We start from the raw sequence: 20,121 nt of genomic DNA, 5'->3' as shown, positions 1-20,121 counted from the left end.
ACAGCGACGCCATTGCTCTTGCTCCAACGAAGGACGACTTTGGTCACAATTAGATATGTCTCATAATCGCTAATTTTCGATCATTAGAGGTGCAACAGGTGAGGGCAGGGGATAGAAGACGAGTACGTCGGAAATGACCGCGATAATCAGTTGACAATATTGGATTGGAATTTTCAAAAATCGTCGTTGAAATTTAGAAAATTTTGATATTTTTTTCAATGTAGGTACCTGATAAATTTTCAGAAAATTGTACTGAAGGTCACTAAAATTCCTGTATTTTGAACAACTGCGTCAAATCAATAATCAAATGAATTCTTCTGAAGAGCTTTACTTGAAGTGGCACTCGCCGCTTCGAACAAAATCAAGCTACATCGAAAGAGTACGTTATAAATCTTCTTGGGCCAAAATTTCAGGTACTGAAGTTCATTTTTGGATTTTTAGCGAATTTTTGGAAATTCAAAAAATTTGAAAAAAGCTATTTCAAGAACATTTAAAAAATTTGTCATATAAATTTTTTTGAGCAAAGTGAACGAATGTAAATAAATTCTTCAATTCAAACCCCCACACATCAACAACACTTATAGTTTTGGGCCATTCTGGAGCCTCCAGCGATTGTTCATTTTTCTTTAAAAATTTCAAACCACTCTGGAAGGGTCAAAAATTAATTTAAGCATTCACAACTTTAATCCGTGCTCATTTAGCACCTTCTTGACCGTTTTAAGAGGCCTCTGCGAAATTCTACGAGTGTGAGTTTGAAAAAAAAAATGTTGACCAATTCGTAGGTAAATTCCAGAAAAAGTGAAAAATGTCAAATTTTCAACGAGCTATTTTAATCTACAAGGTAATTAAGGAATAATTCACATTGGTTCACTATCTGTTCAAAAAATTTATATTTCATGAAAAAAAATGAAAAATCTCCCCTTTTTTTGAATTTTAAAATTTTCAAAAATCCAAAAATGAACTTCAAGTTCCTGAAATTTTGGTTGAGGGGGGCGGGAGTCAGAAATACTCTTTCGACCTAGCTTGATTTGGTTTAAATCAAAGATTGTGAATTCAACAGGTCCCCTGTTAGTTGTCCTCCAATCCTGGAACCAATTTCAGACTTCGCCACTCAAGAGCGATCAACCAAGGAGGTAATTTCACAAAAAGTTGACCTCGCATTTCCCTTTCTAAAAAAAAATTGGTAAACGGAGCCTCTCGAGATCTTTTTCAACCATTTTATGGTAAACTTCGAATCTTCAATCTTTGTAAGAATTCTTTGAATGAAAAAAAAAGAAGGTATGGCATGATTTAAAATATAGATATCAACATCGTACATTTTACAATGTGTGATCTGTTTCCGATCAATTAATTCCAAGTTTTGCATAAAGTTTTTTCGCCCAGCTTGCTCTCTTGTCCATGTACAGGTTTCTTGATCCATTCGTCATTACATATCGATGACTAATTCAATGCTTCAACTATTAGTTACCTTGACGAAATCATCACTGTTCTTCTGGATCTACAATCGATAGTTGCTTCATATTACGTAACTCAAAATCTATTGCATCTATTCCATTGGGCACAAAAAACTCACAATTGTGGCCTGTGGGGCTAAAACGAAGGAGGGTGGTTAACACGAATCTGCAAAGGCTCAAAATAGACCAATAAAAACTGGCGATCAGAATGTAAATCACATTTTTGAGAAACGTTGAGCTTTCCGCAATCCGATACTTCTACTCGTAAAAAAATTCGTTCTTCGAGCCCTCCAGATCGCCGACCACTCCGGTCTGCCCATCAAAAGCGTCGCAATATCGCATCCGGAACTACATACTTGGTAGTCGGCGCAGTACCATACTCGCCAAGCCAGCAATGAGCAAATCGCATCTTCCTACTCACCCATACCTTTCTGCCTTCATTTATCGCGTCGACTCGAGGCAGGTTTGCAATGGTGAATGGGCCGTGCTATGCCCCATGTCGCGTCATCGCGTCTTAACGCACAGCGTGCCATTGCGGCACTTCCACTTCGTCCATTCTCGGTGATTTGATCTAGCGTCCTTTGGATGTAGGTCAATTGAACAAGGCGCGCATGCGCCGTACTTGGAACTTGATCGATTCATTTGATGATCATGCTACGTGTACGTACGTATAGTCATGGTACTAATAGATGGTACAGCACATCGTTTCGGCGTCCTATTCGCAAGACGTACATAACTGGGTGGTTGAGAAGTTCACAAGAAGGTGAACTAGAGGCGTCGTTGCTCGGCGTCCAACATGCAGGTGTTTGCGGTGGGCATGCAGATCACAGATGGCCGCGGCCATTCGCCGTTCGCGCGAAATTATACGCGACGCCCGATCGAGCACGCGGCGGCGATTCCCATTCCCATACCAGCTGGATGACCTATCCGTTGCAGCGCGACCAAGGCGCCTCGCTCGCCACGCCACGTAATTGTGTAATCGACGAACGAATGCAACTATGTAATCGAAACCATAATTTAAAACGTACATTCAGCGGATATATCTTATGGAATACCTATACCTTGTACTTATGGTGTACGCGAATACTTTGTATGATGACTGGATTTTGCATCGTTCGCATCTATCGGCGGCGGTTTATTGGCAAACGTTCAATGCATAATATGTACATACATATTAATGCATATTGCGGCGATCGGATGCATCGCATCCGAGCTGCTAACATCGCGCCCACTTCTAATACACAACGTACCTAATCCCACTATATTTTGTATCGTATCGTATCGTATATGGTACCATTGCCATTAGTCGTAGGTATAAGGTACTGCATTTATTTCAATATGCCAACAATTATTCGCCATTCGTGGGATCGTGGCTGTGTTTGCAATGTACTTATAGCTTTCAAGACTCCGTTCTGTGTAGTATCTCTCAGCAACTATTATCCATGCTCCCTTCTTTTTTTTTTCGTATCAAATATCATATACACCATAGGGTCGTATTATGCAGTATCTAATACGTGATTGCATTACTCGCTTATACTACATAATACATACATATAGGTAGAGAAGAGAGGTACCTAACCTATGCTGTTTGTATTCGTATATGTAAGTGAAGTGAACGAACAGAGCGAGCAATCGACAATCGTAGCCATCTAGCGTGTCAGCAGGCATTACTCCAAAATCGATTTGTGCCATTGTACCTATAATAAATCGCGAATACCTACCATAAAATACGTTCACGTATTCGGTGTGCCTTATTTACATTATTGGAAGTATGTTTGGAAAACTATTTCGACAACTATTTGCTAATTTTTTTATATAATATTGATCAGCAGAAATAAACTCGTATCCATACTGCTGAAGGGATCGAGAAAGAGATACACGAGTAACTTTCCGAAGTCGTGGTTTAAATTATTAAATTCATTCGTTCGTTCGTTCATCTTGCACCTCGTAAAAGGGAACATTGATTTGGTAGCTAAAATATGTATTTGCAAATGCTGGAAGCACATTTTTGTGAGTTGAGGGGGAGGGGAAAGGAGAGCGACGAGATGGAAGGTAAAATGGAAAATCATCTCACATCTTGAGTCCATTTTCTGAGAAGGGAGAAGAGAATTCTAAAATTTTGGAGAACCCCTGGGGTCCTGCAAAAACTACTAGACTTCGATTTGTAGATTTTGTTGGACATCTGGTCTGCGCTGCTTTTGATTAGGAAGTATTGGTTTCGTGAGGAATATTTTTGAAGCAAGAATTAAGTCTTAAATAGGTTCCAGTTGAAATCTTCAGATTCGGTTATAAAAAAAATCATATTTCTGGTCTGATTTTCCCTTGCGGCTAGTTTCATCCTCATATATTCTTCAATACAGCTGAAGCTTCAATACTAATTGAACACCAACTTGAAAATTGTTTACTCGCAGCAAAATTTCATCAGAGTGACTATTCCACGAAGTCAGGGAATTTCGACCTTCTGCAGAAGTCATGGTCGCATGATCCTTTTTCATAAAAATCCCGAAAATCACGACCAAATCCAGGGCTCAAAATTTTCCAAAAATGCTCAAAAAACATTTTCGTCAGAATTTCAGATTTTTTGCGAAATTTCAACTCATCAAAATAAAATTGCAAAACACTATTTTTAAAAAATCTCGAAAATCACGACCCAATCCAGGGCTCAAAATTTTCCAAAAATGCTCAAAAAACATTTTCGTCAGAATTTTAGATTTTTTCGCAAAATTTCAACTCATTAAAATAAATTGCAAAACATCATTTTTCAAAAAATCTCAAAAATTACGACCCAATTCAGGGCTCAAAATTTTCCAAAAATGCTCAAAAAACATTTTCTGATTTTCGTCAGAATTTTAGATTTTTTTCGCGAAATTTTAACTCATTAAAATAAATTGAAGGGCTCTATTCCAAAGTGGGTTAAGTCATTTTTTAAAAAAACACGTTTTACGAAGATTTTCGCTTCAAAAGTGAGTCAAGTCATGGATTTTTCAAAATAAATTTTTCCACAAGCAGTTGTTCTATGTCCAAAGAAAGGAAAGGTGCACCAACCTTTGGAAACAGAACAAATTTTAGCATCAAAAATTGTAGACGCATTTTTGGGAGGAAAAAATGACTTAACCCCTTTTGCAATAGAGCTCTTCAATTGCAAAACATTATTTTCAAAAAATCTCGAAAATTACGACCCAATTCAGAGCTCAAAATTTTCCAAAAATACTTACTCAAAAAACATTTTCGTCAGAATTTTAGATTTTTTCGCGAAATTTTAAATCATTCGGACAAGTCGCAAGACACTTTTTCAAAAATCCAGAAAGTCAATTTTGAGCTTATAACTCTTCAAAAATGCTCAAAAAACATTTTCGTCAGAATTTTTGATTTTTTTTTTGCAAAATTTCAACTCATTTGAAAAAATTTCCAGGCATTTTTTCAAAAATCCCAAAGATCATGAATTCATTTTGAGCTTATAACTTTACAAAACTGCTCAAAAAATATTTTCATTGGAATTTTTGGATTTTTTACGAAAGGTACGAGGAAGGGGGGGGGGGGTTAAATAACACCAAGATTTTGGTCAAAATATACATTAAAAAGTGCCCAAAATCGAGCAACACGTCGTTTCATACGTTTTTAAGAGAGTTTAATATGAATATTGATTAATTTGTTAAGATTCGATCCCTCCAAATACTCCTTCAACTGAATTTTGCTCCATTTTTTGCAGAATAAAATTTCATAGTTTTTTTTGACACATAAGGAGATGGTGGTACTTAATACGCCCCCCCCCCCGTTCAGCTTCATAAATATCCGGCAAAAAGTCCACGGATTGATTGCAAATATTCGTCAGATGTCACTCGCAACGTTTAGAAAATCTTACACTCCCTGCCCTTATTCGTGTGCGGTTGATATTCGAAGGGTCTGAAAAATCGAAGTAAAGGGGGAAGGGATGGATCTGAGGAACAGGAGTCCAAAGTCCACAGCAATTTTGAGAAGATCCCTGCAAAACTTCTGTAAGAATCACATGCTTTTTGATTCGGAAATTTTGTAAGCCACCCAATGACACATATTGAATCCATGGAGATGGCTCGTTCATGACTCTTCGAACTGATAAGTGATAGCCCATTCTTCAGATCAAATTCCCTTTCTCTGCGACAACACTCTTTCGACTTTCGTTCAAATCTGCAGCCCGATCATCCATCCTACGTGCCTGGTACTCATCGCGACTACAATAGCCGCGCACAGACGTCGTCGGACGCGCATCCAGACAATTATCGCTGTCGTAAGCGTCTGATTTTTCAATTAAAAAATTAAACGCGTCAATCGGCTAAATAATAAAGCTGGACGAGTAAGGTAATAAAATTAAAACGGAAGTATGCGCGTCCTTGGAACATTTAACACAACGGAAAGAACGGCCGTTTAAGCGTGATTAGCAAATTTCACGCCATTTAACCGACTCTTTCTCTTCTTCTTCCTCTTCTAGTTTCCTCCCTAATTTTGTTTCATTAAGCATAGCATCCGACATACCGACGTATTTTTTATTATTCGCAATAGATACATACATATACTACTCTGGTACTATAAAAATAATGTTCGGCTACAAAATGCGCACGTCGGTATAATACATTAGCATTACATACGACCACTTACGACGTTATTTTCGAACTGTTTTTCTTCCTTCTGTTCTACTCTTTTCCTCCATATTACCTATTTCAATCCTGACGAATTTATCGTTTTTACAATAAATTATGTTTTCATTCGAGTTTAAAGTTCATAATCCAATAATACAAACAATTTTTTTATTCTATTCAATACTCTCTCGAGTGCATGTTTTAATCTCAATACTCTCTTCCTCTTTCCATACCATTTTCTTTTCTTCTTCCATCTGATTTATTAATCACTCGACTCTCGCTATAGAACACATCTCATCTATAGGTACGAGTAATCGATAAATTTGAAAAATCGAATTAATCTGCAGCAAGCAAGCAGCGTTGCACTTGCGCGAGAAGACGCGGCTTGGCGCGGTTGTTTATCGAGATAAATCATCGATGATGATGACGATAAACCTATGCAAATTACAATAATGTGTTGCGCGTGCGCGCACGAGCGCGCGTAGGTATTTGACCTTAACCAGTTCCGCGTGCGCGCGCGAAAATTAAAACTTGAAAAATCGACGACCTTCCAGAGGCGCTGGAAGAAAGCTCGTAATGACCTTATTACGATTTTACTGTTATATCGATGATGATGATGGCAGGCAACGCGTATACGCATTAAATAACACCGCGTAAATCGATTCGATTCTTCGCGAACCGAACCAAACCAACGGTCACACATCTATAAATATGCATGCGCCTATGTACGTACATACATATATTATGAGCAACCTAGCAGGTATATTATAAGGTAAGGGGGTACATTCGACGGAGAAAAATTTACAATTAGGTATAGGTATAGTAAATAAGTCGCATAAATGTACGACTACCGGTGTCATTATATAGTAATAATTACGAGAAGATTTACGAGCGAATATATACGTGAAAAAACCGCTACACTGCTGAACTCGTCATCGCGATAATTTTGGTACACCCAGAGGTGTAAAATTTTTAGTCATGACATAGGAGAGACTTGTACCTATACGACGCAACGTGACACGTTTGTAAGGCACACTGCGCAGCATTAAACGCTTTGCTTTTTTTTTTCTTCTTCTACAGCACCGTATCGTATACCTATACTGAAAGTTATTATCATTGGATTATAAATACTCGTTATTAGTATACATACATTACATACGAACGTACGCATACTTACGGGCTAGAAACACTTCCTAGTGCGCATTTTGTATTTCATATTGTTCCGTATTATGAGGAACGCGGCGGGACGGCAGCGAGGCACAGCCCTACCACCTTTGTTATACTATCTATGGTCTGTCATTCATAAAAAATGCAAGAATTCTTATTTAATAATGAGATGTACTCGTACCTAGGTACTCTAGCTAGGTTCGAGAAGGTATATCGCTCTATTCGCGCTATTCACTTTCGTATACCAGCGAATGTCTCTATGGCGCACACTGAGCGAGTAATTGTCGTGCGAGAGCACGACCCGAGGCCGAAATACGGCTAAGATGGCGCACAAGCACAACATATAGGTCGTCGTATCTTTCCAACACTTTGAAAATTTTACACCCGAGTAAATGGCCTCGTCTTACGACACTTTAAAACGGTGTTCTGGAATTCAGAAATACAAGTAGCTTCGTATCTTTCTCGAAATTGCTAAAAAAATGTCAAAAATCAATCTCAAAGAAGAATGTGAGAAGGGCAAGATAAAATGCAAAAGCATAAGAATCAGTGATTCCATATTCAAAATTTCAACCAACCAACATAGATGGTCATTAATGATACAGAACGTCTGAAAACGGCCAGCAAATATTAAAAATTGTTCTACTTCAGAGGGGGAGGGGAGAGGGGGACAGAAATCTTCAAAAATTACCAATTTCCACAGATTATAAATTCAAATTTCAGCTCGAGAAATTCATTTGATGAATATGTTCGATGAAAAATGATGCGAGAACTCAACGATAGGAGGAGGGGGGTGTCAAAAAGACGAAAAGCATAAAACCATGCTTAAAATCATCAAAAAAAATCATAAAAGAGCACTTTTCAACGTGAAATAATTTGCAAAAGACCAAATTTGCTTTCTTTGCAAGTTGAAGAGCTGAAATCATGAGCAAGGTTCTCAAAAATCATAACTAATAAATAATTCGCAAATTTTACCCTCCTTCCCGCCCAATATTCGGGAGTATTTTTTAGATTTCACTCTCAAAATTTGACAGTGACTTTCCGGATTTTTTTATCCATCTCCTCCTCATACTGTCAAGATTTGAAATTTATATGAAATCAGGAGTAGAAATTTTGAACAAAAGATAGATCTGCCAAAAAATTAACGAAACAGTAAATAGGTGCTTGTTTTTTTTATAAAGTCGAATTCAATTTTTGATTTTTAGCAAATCTTCAGAAAAAAATCACAACATTTTGATCCAAACGCAGAATTTTCCTAGCACTTTTTCCTCACGAGATTGAACATCATTTTGTCAAATGTACGATTTTTTCATCACTTCTAGGAGGAGTGGATTCTATCAAGATGTCCTGAAAATCCAAACGAATAAAAAAATTGGCAATTCATAAGAAACCCGGTGGGTGAGGAGGGGAGGAAGGGTACAGTTGAATAGACTGAAAATTCCAGAAGAGAAAATTATGTGAAAGTCAGTTTCCTAGCTCAATTTCGATCTCAAGGTGGAAATGAAATTCAAAAATCTTAAAAACTACCCCAATTTACGGTTTTTGATGAAAACAAAAAAAAAAAATAATGATTCCAAAATTTTAAATAATCAAAGGTAATTCACGAATCACGATCCACTTGGAACTAAAAATGACACCAGGAGTCGAAATACTTAAAAGTACAGATACCTATTGAAAATAGATTTAAAATAGTTCGATTCGCCGAATAAATTAAAAATGTTGATTTTATTCCAGAAAAGGCGCAAAATTTCAAAATCCTCGCAATTTTATCTAAATTTGGCCATTTTTGGACGGAGAATGGGGAAGAAGAGGTAGGATTTCAATCCTCCCTTTTTCCCCCACAAAACTAAAAACACACAAAAACAAAAATACAAGTCTATGCTTATCATAATTTTTTTACCAGACTGAAATTTGGAAAAAAATTCAATTATTTTTGAATAATCTCTATTTTCGCCTCTGCGTACGAAAGAAAATTTACTCTCTGAATTTGCACTTGGATCGTTTCAATTCACCTTCAGTCCATCTTCTCATCTCACTATTCAGCTCAGTTCATTCCCTTAACAAAAAAACATACAAAAAAGGTAGCCAAACAGATAAATAAGTAGGTCAAATATGGCTATATAAACGATCCTAAAAGGTTTCAAAGATTACAAAATCAATTTCGTACATCCTACAACCCTTCACTCGAGTCCAAGTCCAGGTCTACCATCCGAAAAAACCCTACTGACCTTATTTTCTCCTTTTCAAAAACGCAGGCAAAATAATCCTTCCAAAAAGTGAAAGTCTTCGCACATCACCGATCGACCACAAATCCCTCAAAAAAATCTCTTACCTCTTGCAACCTTTTCACACAATGTAATTTTCGCCAAATATACGGTATTGTCTGCCGAATAACCCAATCTTTCGATAATTGAAAGAAGACACTGAACTAAAGAAAGAAGTACCTAAAAAAAAAAGACAACATTTTTATTACTTTAGGCGATAGCTGGGTTATTTATTGCTTTTTATAGATTTATTAGGAGCCGCCGGGGACGGTTTGCTATTTTGTCTCTTTTCGTTTTTCTTCTTTTCTTTTTCTCTTATAATAATATAGGGTATATATAAATGTATTAATTCGCGAACTTTCTTTTCAGCTGCATGTATAGTATGTAGCAGGTTATTCGCGTCCTCGGTCGTACACGCGCCGCCGCGCCTCCTCATCCATTCTATACAGTTGCCCTATCGCATCGGTGGGCGATTTCATTTTCAATACGTGATTTTGTTCCAGAGCGCGGTTCATCGCCTTTTGTGTGTGAGGCTACAACAGGAGGCTGAGAGTTAAATAAACCTATATAAATGCCAAGGTTGTTGTGGACGAAAGAGAGAAAAAAAAGCCATCGAACAATATCGTTGTGTAATAAAAATCGCAACTTGTTTGATTTTTTTTTCATTTTCCATTTCACGACTGACCTATAAAGAAAAAAAAATCTTCGCCATTACAATTAGGGGTACCTAACTTGTACACGGTAACGCGGTATGACCTCGGACGATATATTTACATTCGTCATAGGCTTTTGACGTTTTCCAAATCATCGCGAAAGAGTACCCAGTATAGAACTGGGATGAGAACTGTAGAGATGAAAGAGAGAAATAATATGTTCGATGGATATTGCGCCAGGAGGAGGAAGAAGAGAAGATTAGAATGTCATTAGAGTTTGAAAAGAGAACCATCAACACCCGACGACCGAGAACCGAGAAGCGAAAATTGATTGAATTTGAATTCGCTCCATTACCGAGAACTCTGTATACTCTGTACGTAATAATAAATAAAGATACAATGTAGTCAAGGGCGCGGACGCGGACACCGCAATATATTTTAACGCAGCAGAGACCTTGCGTGTTGCGAGAAAATGTCGCCGTAATGGCAAGTTCAACAAACTGTTGCTAATACCAGTTGACTATTCAATACTCATGGTACTCATACAAGGTACATACAACATTCGTGCGTAAGTATAATATGTAATCGGAGTATGGGCAACGTTCGTTGACTGGTTTCATTGCCAATTGTGCGTGTGGTGTGCGTCGAGAGCTGTTGACGAGCGTATTGTTGCGTATTGCGTCGGTATTTATCTACGTAGAGAACGTAATACATGTAGAGGTACATAAGATGGAGATCGAGTAACCGGTGGCCGACCACCGCGCGCCCATCAAAGCGGAAGAAAACAATCGAACCGTGCTCGGCGTCGATCGCGGTGAGCTGGTGACCTCCAGCTCGTCATTTTGATCTGTTTTCCATTCGTACGACCCTGATGAGAGCTGCGATCGTCGAGCTACCGTTTCGCTTTCACGTTCAGCGCCAAAATATAAGAAGGAGAGAAAAAAAAACCTACCTAAATCACCGTAATAATAATTACGATTTGATAACGATAATAGCGCAATAATAATAACAACAACGACAACTTGTTAAGCGAACGTATGCGTACATAATATGTATGTGAGTGTGTATAAAGAGACCATACGCGATTTATGTCGTATATTATTAAAACGTAAATACGTCGAGCACGTGCGGTTCGTTTTGTCCATTTAAAATATTATTCTTCCGATAACAAATGTACTGTATGGGTATTATCTGCATCGTGTACAGGTGAATCTCTTCCATGTATGGTCCCTTCGGTTTCGATTGCCCTATTTACCTACAAAAGAAAGTACACACCTGCGAATGATCACTCGTGAATGCAAAGTAACTCCCTTAAACAGCAGGTGCAACGTTGCGTCGTCATAACAATAACCTATCAGAGAGTGATACTAATATTCGGACGAAAGTCCATAAAAATAACGAAAAGAAATCCCTCATGATCCGTTGATCCCCTTTCAAAAATCTTACTAAAAATGTTCAACTTTTACACAGTCAATTCCTGAAATTAAATGCTCTGCTCAGAATGTCAATCTAGAATGAACCTACCCTCTTCGCCCCCCCCGTCCTTCGGCAGGAACTTCTGACACCGATCCTCATTCCATCCTTCAACTTGGGCTCAGCCTCTCTCCCTCTCATCGAAGTCTAGAGAGAGACCTCATCTCTAACATTGATGCTCCATTTAAATGTCTCAATTTGGGTTCTGCTCTGAGTGATATGTTGGACGAAATTCTTCCCCTCTCTCCAGTTCTTGGTAAGATCTTCTGCTATCGGTGCTCATTGCTCATTCCATTCTTCAATTGGTTCTCTGCTCGGTAATTTTTTAGCCAAAATTCTACATGACGATGTGAGATTGGTTCAAATTGATGAAAACATAATTTTTCCAAAATTCTATCGTAATTTTTTTTTTTTTTTTTGTTGAAAACTGCAACGATATTTTTTGCAAATTTTGACATTGACGATTTGTTTGATTCGTAATTTTTCAAGATTTTTCGGCCAACAGGTTGAAAAAAATCGATAGATATGGGTGTAAATTTTCCAGATTTCATCTAACGTTGAGGTGGTAAACTAGCTTTCTGACAAGAGGAATACCAGCAACGACAATATTTTTGAACCAGTCAAATAAGAATCGAAAAAGGACCCAAAAATACACCATCACCAAAAATTTCTGGGCTTGAAACTCGATTTTTTGAAAATTCTCAAATTTGGTGCATTTCTCGAGGGGAAAAAATCAAAATTTGATCAATTCGACATATAAGACAGAAATTCGATCATAAACCAAATTTTAGCTCATTATGTCACTTTTGCCAAATAATGAGTCAAATATTTCCCAAAATTCGCCAAAAATTCATAAAATGGGTGTATTTTGGGGCGCTCTTTCGATTTCCATTTTACCGATTCAAAAATGTTTGTGTCGTCCTCCTTGTAAGGCTAAAACAGATGGTAAATTCCCCCTCCAATAAACTTTCTCCTACGTCTCTTTCTTCTAAATTGCTTGATTCTCTCATGGAAATCGTGAATTTAACGTCAAGACTTGAGAAAACAATTCAAAAAATTGAAAATTTTGAAGATTTATTGAAAAAAAAGTGTTTTATTTCTTCTTTTTTCATAAAGTCAAAACTTACTGGAACATGCATATTCCTCCTCACCCCCCTCCCCTCAATATAATAACAAAAATTGTGCAAAATATGGACAAAAATCATCAGAAATTTCAAAAAACTTGATTAAAAATTATCGTAAAATTCATTGAAAAACTTGAAAAACCATAAATGAAATGTAATTAAGATCATATAAAATTTTAAAAAAATTGTCATGAATTGTTCTAATTTTTTTCGTCTAAACTGAGTCGCTCCTTCAAATTTGAAAATGTTGGTCAATTTTTAGTGTTAAAATTGTATATTTCAGTACAGAATTAGATACTTGAATATTTTTGAGTTATGTTTTCAAAATGTGAATTTGAGCCCCCCTCGCAGGTTTTTCCCAAATTTCCAAACCTTTAAGCAAAAAAAGTACATATACCATTATAGTTCGTTTGAATTTAATTTCAAAATCATGCCTTCTCTATCATCAACCTTCTGTCAAAAAGGCTACATTCGCGTAAAAGTAAAAATCGAACCATATGATTCATTAATGAAAAAGAAAACACTGCAAACCGGTCGGTCGTTCGACTGGGTATAGTCAATAGTGTAGTAAGTCGCGGCGCATGACTGGAAAATTTTTCATAAAGCTAATCTTTATAACGCGATATGCGACGCAAATTTCCATTAATTTTTTTTTTCTCCTTAAGTACAATATCGTTAAAACAACACGCGGCGCGTATTTTTAAACGTACGTAAATTGCTCGCCATAAACAATCGATAAGGTACGGAAGGAAATACACTGGCACAAGTACGAGTATATATACCTACTTTACGTACGTAAGTATACGTATACCTAAATACGTATAAGTAAGGTACCTGCCTACACACGGTGCAAAGATAAATAAATTGTAATTTCTTTCTTTCCTTCTTTCTTTCAACCAAGTCGCTCGTATCGCGCAAATAGCCCGACCAGCCGAGTATTGTTTCAGCAGTAGGTACTTACGAAAAAGTAAAAAAAAAAAAAAAATACTCGTATATGTTATGGTCGCTGCGACAGGTGAACGAACTCTCTCGGGTAAACGATGGTGGCGTCGTTATCTCGAAGCACGCGAACAAACATCAGCATCGTGTTGCGATTATTAACGTATCGATGAAAATTGTCGCTAAATGAGATGACAAAATTTCGATCATTTTTACCCTCGAATTTACATTTATTTTAGTATTTTTTTTCCACTGGATCGCATAATCACCTTTTTCTCTTAAATCAAATGGCTTTCTGATTACCATATTTTTTCATTTTGAAATATTATCGAATGAATTTTTTTAACCGAAGGAACGACTAATTGATTGACTAAACGAATGATTACTTCATTACGAACGAACAATTAATAAAAATCGAATAAGTAATCGCAATCAATTACTCAATTCGAATAATTGCTTCTCGAGTGTTCCTTCATCTCAGATCTTGAAATCCATTCGTTTTATTCGCAGAATTTCAAGATCTTTACAGCATCGGAAATTAACTTAAAAATCAATTCGAATTTCGAATTTTAGAATCGCCAAAATCAACATTTTTTCAAAACTGATCAATTTTTGAAAATTTTGTTACAAGTTTTTTTTCAACTTTTCTCTCATGCACTTTTTTAAAAACTGGCAATTTTTCGAAAACTAATCAATTTATTGAATTATTTCTCAAATTATCCTTTCCCTCTTCCCCCCCCCCCAAAAAAAGAACAATAAACTTTATTCGATTTACAAAAACGATTTTGATACAAATTTGCCTCAATTTAGCACCATGTTTCCCTTTTCAATCCTTTTATCGAACCTTGGAAAAATTTTCTGCAGTCACTAATACATACCTATTTTTTCAAATCGTCTTCTATAGTCCGACTCTTCTACGAATCGAAGTCTCTTCATGCATTCACTTCAATTCAATTCGTCATCTCTCAAAATGAACAAAAACCTTCTCGAATATACTCAATTTTTACGTGTTTTTCCAACAACTTTACCGTCTGCAAATTTCTTTTGTTCCATAAGCGTTAAAATTGTTAATTACGCGACGGCGAATTATTTCAATTTAATGATCAACCACACGCTTGTCGTTTTGAAAAGCCAGACTCACACACATAGAAAGATACGTGGATTGGTTGTATTTGCTACCACGTATAAGTGAAATCTATAACCTACTCGTCTCTCGTATGTACTTAAGTATCTTATATGTTTTTGTATGTACGCACGCGAAAATACTCGTAAGACACATGCTCGGTATAATATCATTTTCAATACAAGTTCTATCTATTAAAAAAACAAAAAAAACCGTGTTGGTAAATTTCATTAGTCACACGGTCTCGTCCTTAATTATTATTAGTCATCATAATGTTGGAACTACGTAGTATTAACTGAAGTATACAAGTACATATTTTAAAGTAGATACTGTGTAGATAGCTAGCTACTTAATCTAAATCAAAATTAATGAATCAGAAGCACAGGCGCCCGTGAACATGGTCATCGGCGTCAACGCGACAACATGACATTGTCATCGACTTCAACTATCAAAATAAACAAACGTGTATATACGCATTGCTTTGAGGTCAAGACATGGACATGCAGACACTGACGTGCGATCAATCGTCATTTTAATCGATTTCGTATTCTCAATTTTTCCAATCCGATGGTTCCTTGATTTTTTTTTTATCCTGCAATAAGGGAAAAAAGCCATGCTCTGCTACCATGTTACATTTTGAATGTTTCTTTCCATGACCTTATAATTGCAAAGGGTCACTACAAAGTGTTTTTTGTTTCCTGCAGTCAGTTCTGATTTCTGATCTGAGAATAAATGATCCAATTTCAAAATGCAAAAACCACGCTCTGCTACCATGTTGCATTCCAAGTGCTTTCTTGCTTCTTTTCCTCGAACTCTCAATTGCCAGGCGTATCCTCGAAGTGTTTTACGTTTCCCTCAGCCAGTTCTACGAATAATTGGTGAAATTTGAAGATACAAAAACCACGCTCTGCTACCATATCACATTTCGAGCATTATCTAGTAGCGTTTTTCATTCACCTCAGTCAATTCTACGAATACCCGGTGAAATTTGAAGATGAAAAAAACACGCTCTGCTACCATATTATACTTCGAGCACTTTTACGTACATCTAGATAGGTAAATACAATGTATTCGCGGTCTTCATATTGATCTACACATACGAGCACATATGTTTTCGACGTCGTCGTCGTAGTCGTAGTCGTAATCGTAATCGTAATTGTACGCGTAATATTACTCTAACGTGTTCACGCGTGCGCGGAGAAAAGCATCGAGCATGGTAAAGAAGAAGCTAAACGGCAACACACCGGACACTCTTACTTTTTTCTTCTTGCCAAAGCAACCAGAAAGAGACGACGACGACGAGAAACGCGAGAAAGAAAGACAGAGACAGATTGCAAGAGAGAGAAAAAAAAACTGCACGATGACGAATCGGCGGCGAATGCGCGAAATACTCTACGAGTAATTTCTCCGAGAAGAGCGTCGTGCATGCCTGATGGAAGAAAGGCGGTTGAAAATTTTTCAATCAAAACGAGCGACGGGACGCGCGAATCGAGTCGAGTCGAGTCGAGTACGCGATGCGATGGTCCGCGTGAGAAACATATCGTATTGTGCAGTATTTGTTGAAAGCGAAACGTGCAATTAATTTTATAATGGAATTAAAGTTATCGGGGTCCGCCTAGTTGCCACTTTTCCTTTCGAAACTAGTTTTCACTTTCTATGTTAAAAGCGGTTTCGTCCGACGACATCGACATCGTCGGTGTATCGCGGATGGACGCGAACAACGCCGCCGCGCGAGCGTCTTTTACAATACGCGACGACGACCACCGGCACCGTAAGTACGAGTAAGCGCCAGCCAGGCAACCATAGCCGCATCCGAATCGACCACAAAGTATTCGCTTCTGCCTGAGCAGTGAGCACAGAAGCTCGTTTCTCAATCGAACAGCTGCGCGAGATTCTAAATACCTACGTAGATGCGAAGAGATATCGTCAAATAACGGTTTCGTCGCCGAGAAAAAAAACACGAGTGTGACGTGAAATATTGCTTCTTGGAAATTATTATTCAGGGGATGGAGATTGGAGAGTCGATAATCTGCATATGATTATAGACAAATCGCACGAATCCGGCGGCTTACGGATGTGTGGAGTTCGGTCATTGATCCCACATTCGTATGACACATTAGGTATATGTACCGAAACGATCTTCAAATTGTACCACTCAAACTAACTTTCCCTCGAATTAACAGGTACAGTCAAAATTCATCCAAACACCATTTCCTCTCCCAAAAATGTAGAAATCAAATTGAGAGATCGAAATTTCAACAATATCTTTCGCACTTCAAAGATCAAAAAGCATACAACCATGTGAAGGCAAACGAAACATGGTCTAGATCGTGATACTCCACAAAGGGCAAAATTTGATACAGAATTTGCGAGAAAAAAATGCACTCGAGTGATCAAAAATTAATTTTTGGTCATGTCAAATTCGAGATAGAATAAGCAGGGAACGATAAATATGTAGCGATTTCATCGACCTAATCGTTCAACATCCATAATTCTCACCAATTTATTATGTTGATTATCATCGAATTTCAAGGGAAAAACTCAAATGAGAAACCTGGAAAAGAAAAATCATGAATTGAACACCCTCCTACTTCATATTTAGTCAACCAAAAACATTGAATAAAATTTATAAAAATTGAAAAAAACAACTAGGAAAATGTTGAAGAAAAAAAATCTGCACTGAAGACATTTGAAAGTGATACCAAAAATTGGTAACTGAAACTGAAACCATACGAGAAAACATATGTGAAGATGATACAGCTGAACTTAATTCATTAGGAAGGCTCTTGAGAGAATGAGGTCGATGAATTATCCCAAAATTGAAATAATTGTAGCAGTCTTCTGAAATCATACCAGCCTTTGGCTCTTTACGCATGTCTGATAAATGATGCATCATTCAACACCCTGATTACTATACATATCTCGAAGTTCCCAGCACACAGTTATCTCGTTTTCTAGAAAATCCCACACAGCTCGTTCGTTTAGATCGCATATCTAATCCTACTCGACTCCATATATTATACCGGGCTAGTCGCTTGTAAAAGTGCCTTATATTTATGGTATCTCGTAGATAAACTCGTCGTATACCCGCACGTCATTAATTTCACTTTTATTCGCAAGTCGTATAACGTCACTTTGTCCGAACCGCCGAACGAATGTACTACGTGCATAGGCTATACGTTGAGATGAGAAAAAGAAATACCTGAAGGCTGTAAACACTCTTACTTTACGATTAGATACATATACCTACGAGTACCTAACCCAAGCCAGGTCTGATTGTGAGCTTGACATTGAAGTCCCTCGAGCGCGGAATCGTAACACCAGCAGCAGATCCAATATACCGACGATTAATATATCGCAATGTCTATATGATTATGATACTCAACTCTACTATGTATGGTGTAAGAGGAGGGAAAATACTAAATAACCAAAGGCAATTTTATGGTTAATCGATCTTCCTCTTTTTTCTCGTTCGCTGATATTGATAAAATGTAAACATTTTTCGAAAAATTCCAACGAATTGGATCTTCTTTTCAATCTTTTTTTTTCACTCTTGGTGAAATGCCATTTTGAGTCCCCCTTACTCCCAAAAACCTACTTCAAACCCCCCCCACTCAACTACTCGTATAAAAATTATTATCCTACCAAGTCGAATGATTACTCAACTTTCAATTGAGATAGCCTGTTGGTTTAGAATACCTTACTATAAGCAAGTTCTAGTGACCAAAACTATACGCATACTCCAAGTCGTATCAACGTAATGCAGGTTCCGAGCGATCGAATATAAATACATAGGTACAACTACACGTTAGATGTCCATGAATTGAAATCGATGTCGAGATTGACGAAGTGAAGAAGGGTAGGGGAAATAAGGAAACATTGTAGATCTTCCTTCTCCCAGTCGTATGTAAATGCTGTTGGAATTTTCCACATTTTTAATGATCTCGAGACTCGAGTTGATTGATTATCGTATTTTTAGAACACTCGATCATTCAAAAAATGATCATCATCTGTTACATCTCTCCACCCTCCCTCACACCAAACCTCCGCAAACGACTGAACTGCACACTGCACTTCTACATCCAATTTATACGCATATTATGTACACCTAATCTAACAATACACTTGGTTTTTTTGTCACTTTTCATAGGTACTAATTTTGTGTTTTTTTTCTGTTTCAGATTCTGATTTAATTGCGCAATTTTAAACTCGAAACAATGGAAAACAAGGTGTTAAGATTTTTTATATATTGGAAGCACTCCAAATACAAACCTTCCAAATATGTATTTTATAATTTATTATTTTTTATTGCGTAAATTTATTTAAAATTTAAAACGAAAAAAAATCGAAAAAGATAAAAAAAAATCCGTTGAAAAAAAAAGAGATAAAAAAGAAAGCAAGTCAATACGGGAACGAGTATTCACGTGAAAATGAATATTTAAAATTAAAATACAACTATTTATTTTAAATTAATTTATTATTTATTTTGTAGTCCTTCTTTGTTCTTATTCAGTAAGGAGTATTATGTAAATATTGTATGTACTGAGCATTTTCATATTAATGCAAAAAATTAATATTTAATACATTCATTTTCAATATATCGTTGTAACTGTTTTATTATTCGTTTTAATGTGGTGGTAATGGAAAATTACGACTGAGTTTAAACTGAGCGAAATCTGAATACCGAAAATGGTATCAGTAATGGTAATTCTAATATTATTATGGTTGAGACTTGAGAAAAAGGCATCGTGGTAGCTTATCTGTGTCGTATGGATAACAGACGATTATTACGTATTTCATAGGGTTGTATGCAGTTTAGTTCATTGATGAGTTCAACTAATAACGTTTTATCTCACAACAAGTACAACAACTACACCACCGAAACCAAGCATTCCGTGAAATAACCTATTTATGGAATTTAGAAACAGGTTGGGTTGGCCTTTGTAGTCTTTCAATATAAATGTAGCTAATACATTATACAATAAACTAAAGTATTGAAAATGAAAAAATTAAACCAGGATTAAATCACTTGGTTGCATTGATGAAACGTATCATTTGAAAATATAGCTGCACACCAGTGATCACGAAAATTTGATTTTTTATCCATTAAGTACTATGATAGAAGCAGCTCACTGAAAAAGAACACGAAATCGAGTTGTAGGAAGGTCCACAATGCTAAGAATTTTTTTTTTTAAATCGAATAAAATCACAAAGTATTTGAAACTTTGATACATTGATAAATTTTTCTAGATGAAAAGTCTATTGAGAGCGAGTACGAATTCCATGCAGAAAAATATTCCATAGATCTCACACC

The 20,121-nt window shown here is 36.8% G+C and overlaps 1 long non-coding RNA gene across 1 annotated transcript in view; it reads left to right on the top strand.

Moving 5' to 3' along the window:
• Nucleotides 1–19,405, top strand: part of LOC135846264 (uncharacterized) — a 35,827-nt gene extending 16,422 nt beyond the window's left edge. Inside the window, exon 3 of the long non-coding RNA XR_010558934.1 lies at nt 18,989–19,405. This is a non-coding gene — a long non-coding RNA (uncharacterized LOC135846264). The remainder of the gene's footprint in view (nt 1–18,988) is intronic.
• Nucleotides 19,406–20,121: the final 716 nt, after the last annotated feature.

Source organism: Planococcus citri, chromosome 5 (genome assembly GCF_950023065.1).
Source record: "Planococcus citri chromosome 5, ihPlaCitr1.1, whole genome shotgun sequence".
NCBI lineage: Eukaryota > Metazoa > Arthropoda > Insecta > Hemiptera > Pseudococcidae > Planococcus > Planococcus citri.
Note: the sequence above shows the minus strand (reverse complement) of the source record. Positions and strands in the feature narration are given on the sequence as shown.